Source organism: Marmota marmota, unplaced genomic scaffold (assembly GCF_001458135.2).
Source record: "Marmota marmota marmota unplaced genomic scaffold, marMar, whole genome shotgun sequence".
In the NCBI taxonomy this organism is placed as follows: Eukaryota; Metazoa; Chordata; class Mammalia; order Rodentia; family Sciuridae; genus Marmota; species Marmota marmota.
Genome location: NW_026005679.1, coordinates 346,939 through 351,802, shown reverse-complemented (window position 1 = coordinate 351,802; position 4,864 = coordinate 346,939).

The following is a 4,864-nucleotide window of genomic DNA, read 5'->3' as shown; positions in this document are numbered from 1 at the left end:
AGATGAACAGGGAGAGAGCAAGAGCAAGAGAGAGACAGAGAGCGCGCGTAAGAAAGATAAAGAGCAAGAGAGAGAGAGCAAGAGAGAAAGAGCAAGAGAGAGAGGGAGAGAGAGAGAGCAAGAGAGAGGGAGCCTGGCAGGAGGGAGTTTTTATAGCCCAAATCTAATGGGGCCTCTGGGTCTGCAAGCTGCCTTGTTGTCCCAAGGGGGGGTTAAGTGTTCAGCCTTGAGCAGGGTTGAATGTTCAGACTTGAGGCAAACAGGTGATAAAGGACCAGATAGAGGGGGGTTTGAGTGCGTGGACTATCTTGCAGCCAACATCTGTTCAGCCTGCCCTGCAGACAACACAGTTCAGCCTGCTCTGTACCCAACATATACAAAGACATATCCATGGAAAACTGTAAAGAAGCCAGGATTTTCTGATTTCTGACTTTAAAAATTGTCCTGAAGAACCAAAAGACAGAAAATTTCTCACAGTATGCAGGCATTAGACATGAAATTATAATAAGAAAGGAGAAACAAGCCTAGCTGTCTTTTGTACTAGTTCTCAATCTTCAGCCAGCTAACCCTCTAATCCTGTTATTTCAGTGAAAAGTAGAGGAAGGGGCATCCACCTGATGGGAAGGGACAACACTGGAGTAGAAGCAGCTTGATGGTCTCTTCCTTTCTTTGAGAGAGAGAGAGAGAAAAAAAGAGAGAGAACACCATACCACTCTCCACACTGCTTTGGTCTGGGCTTTCAGGCCTGAGAGACATACATTGTCACCCATGAAGGAAGCATTCTTCTGTTTTCCTAGAGATCTCTGTTGGCGTGTCTTTAAAATACATGCATGTTGTATGAGATATTCTTATATTAATATAAATTTTGTGAGAAATAGAAAGACCAGTGGACCAATTACAAAATACACTAGTTAGCTTTAAATGTAAAATAACTTGGGGTGTAAGAAAGGCAGCTAGAGAGGAGAGGAAATGAAAAGATACAATCAGTTCTTACCTGCATGTAAAGAGTCAAAGCCCCATGACAAACAGGAGGTGAAAAGAAACCCTCCCCTAACCTGAAAAATAGAGATAAGTACTGCCAAAAAGCACTCAACCCAGGGGGACTTGTCCTCCACAAGAGAACAAAGGAAGGCGGAAACAACTAATGATACATTTCTTTAGTTTCTCCCTTTCTGCTTTTCTTTTTGGTAGAAGGGATGGAACCCAGGGATGCTTAACCACAGAACCATATCTCCAGCCTATTATTATTATTATTATTATTATTATTATTATTATTATTATTATTTTGTGTGTGGTGCTGGGAAATAGAACCTAGGTCCTTGTGTGTGTAAGGCAAGCACTCTACCAACTGAGCTATATCCTCAGCCCTAAATTTATTTTGAGAAAGGGTCTTGCTTAGTTTTTTAGGTCTTGCTAAGTTGCTGAGGATGGCCTTTAATTGGGATTCCCCTTCCTGAGACTCCTTTAAATAACCCAATAGGAGACAGGAAAACCTACACAACATTGGGGAAGACTGTGCACCCCATAGTACTCAGACAATGAGCACCCAGGGGGAGGATTTTGAACACTTGGGGGTAAAATGCTGCAAATGGGGTAAGATGTTCAATCAGGTCCACATAAGAAAGAAATGGTCTCAGAGCCCAGCATATAAGAAGCTGATTTGGGATTTTTGGACCTTGAGTCTTTTCTTTTGCTCAGCCCACTCTTCTCTATCCTACTGAGTGCTGCTTTTACCTGGACTTTCAGTAAATTTGGACTTTTCCTGTTACTTCTCTGTGTATGACTCAATTCTGTGTTCAGGACACCAAGGAACTGGACCCTAACTGGCACCCTCATAACATTGTGATATCCCCACCTGATGTCATATAGTATGACACTCTGATATGGGACTAGCTGAAACAGCAAATCAATTAATAACTTCTCTATATTTTGCACTACTTAACTTTTTATTTTGAAATGAAAGTCATAGAAAATTGGAAACATTGTGTAGAGTCAGGGTGTTTACAGAGATCAGAACTATACGATGGTGGCCCAAGTCAAACAGTAGCATCTTATCAGAACCAGGAAAGTCACTTTGATACAATTCTGTTAATGAGACTATAGGTCCCATTTGCTGTTCACCAATTTAATATGCTTTCTTTATGTGTAAATTCTTGTGCGTGTGTTTTATCCCATGAACAGATTTTTGTAACAACCACAACCAAGACACAGAACATTCCTGACCACATCAGAATTGCAACACTTTTACGGTTATACTCCAAACCAAATTTAAAGGTGAGTGTGATTTATAGCAGCATAATTCAAATAGGCCAAAGGTGGAAGCAAACAAAATGCTCCTTGACCCAAAAACAAACTATAGTATCTCCATGCAAGATTAGTAATCCTTAAAAAGAAAGAAAATTCTGTCATGTGCCATGATAGGAGGTAACCAGAAGTGTCCAGTTCAGAGATGGTAGGTAGCATGGTAGTTGCCAGGGGTTGGAGTGGGGAAATGTTGAATGAGTATGAAATTTCAAATTTGCAAAAAAAAAAAAAAAAGTTTGTGAGATGAATTAAAGTGATCATTGTATAACACTATGAATCTATTTAATGACACTAAAATGTATATTTGAAAATGGTTGAAATTGAGCTTCACACATGCCTTGTTCCGATCATGCAGTGAAAGTCACAGTGTAGTCTGGGAGGTTCTTTGTGTAGGCTCTAAGTAGATTTTTTGCATCACTACCCAGAGCTAGAGTTTTAGCTGAGGCAACTTTGCCCGGGTCCTGACTGGTATCTGTCCATGAAGTATCCCATCACAATTCTGTCCTCCAAGTCCACAGTATAGACAGATTATCACTCAGAAGCTCATTTCCCTCAGCCCTGCAGAGAGTGTAGCCATTCAGAGAGGGTCTGTTGATATTCAAGTTCAAGAACATAGAACATTCTGAGAATGATTCACCATGCCTGGATCCTGCTAAGAAGGCTTCATACAGGAACATGTTGTTGGAGAACTACAGGACCCTGATCTCTCTAGATAAAGATCCATGGCACAATATCTTTGAGTGGAGAGACACTCTTGCATATATTACTGAATGATCCAACCTTCCTATCTATTCCTAGTCCTGCATTTTAGAGCTTCCTAACACAATGTGCTCACAACTACCAGGTCTAAATTCTCTTGCAGTGTCTATTGAACATGACTTTATGCTCCCAGGCCTGGAGTATAGATTTCAGTATTAATGTACCTATATATATGATTAAAATAGTATTTGGGGATATGACAATTGCAGGAAATGAGATAATGGACCAAAGAGACTCGGGATTTCAAAAAAAAAATGCCCTCCAATTACCTCTACCTATCCCACTTGTGTGCCTTTTTTTCCCCACCTGTTCAAGTCTTCAGAGCTAAAGACTCACGTCACCCATTCTGTGCGTGGAGTTGACATTTATCCACCATGGCAGGTATCATTTAGGGGAACAAGCTCAGTGAAGCCTCTTCCATCTCCTGCCATATGGGGCCAGACCCTGTGGGCTTTGAGGGTAGCTTCCTGCTTTATTGTCATCACTTTCTGAGTGAATGGACTTGTCTGTCTTACCTTTGAGGGCTTCAGGGACACATGGGAAAGAACTGCATTTGTGACCATAAAGTACAGAATATTCACACCCATAATAATTGAAAAGATATAAGGAATAATTCTATCAGAGACTTTGAAGTTAGTGGAGTCCTGCCACCACATTGATATTGGTCTGTTCACACAAAATATACACTTAAGATCTTGGACTTAAACTTTTCATAACTATGAGGAAATAATTTTATACTATTTTATCCCATTTATTTATTTTTGTACTGGCATTTGAACTCAGGGGTGCCTAACCACTGAGCAAATCTCCAGCCTTTTTAAAAATATTTTATTTACAGACAGGATCTTACTGATTTGCTTAGTCTCTCACTAAGTTCCTGAATCTGGCTTTGAACATGTGAGCCTCCTGCCTCAGCCTCCCAGTTGCTGAGATTGTAGGCTTGTACAAAAGCACCCACCTATCCCATTAAAATTTAATCATTTTTAGCAGTAATAGAGAAACCAGATTTATTTTTAATTTTTTATTGTTTTAGATGTAGATGGACACAATGCCTTTATTTTATTTGATGTGTTGCTGGGGATCAAACCCAGAGTTTCAAGCATGCTAGGCAAGCACTTTACCACTGAGCCACAACCCTGGACTAGAAATAATAATAATCTATAGAAATAAATATACATCATGAAAATCCAATCTATATTAAATGGTACCTGTCAAAGCAGTGATCAAGACTAGAAAAAAGAACTGAAGTTCAGTGTCAGCAATAGCTTAAACAGGCAGCTTCTAAATTCTGATTGATGCACTAATGTATTTTATTCCTTCTTTAATATCAGCTATCTTGGGATACAGGTTAAGTGTAGTTCCTTTAGAAAACTTTTTGCTAATGCTAGACACAGGAATGTTCTTTTTTCTTTAAGTTATCTAATAACTTATGATTTAACAAGGTTTTTTCATTCTTGAAGTATACAGAGTTTTTAAAAAAGTGGCATGTATGTAATGACTCTAGTAAATCAGAACATGAAAAGTCTACATCTACATCTACTGTACTTTGGGATCAGATTAGCATCAGACCAGACATTTAGAGAATATGAAAGCCCATGGGATCTGGGAGGAAAGACTTCAGGAAAAAGGTTCTCAAGAAAACAATAATTTATGTTTCACTGTAGCTTAGATTTAAAGTTAAAACTTTTTTCTTTTCTAGAATCAGTTTTGGAAAATAGATCATGCAGCTTATATTCCAGAAGGAAGCCTTAGAGAGACAGATGTCAGGCAGAGACCTAAGGAGCAAGGAAAGCTGCCATTT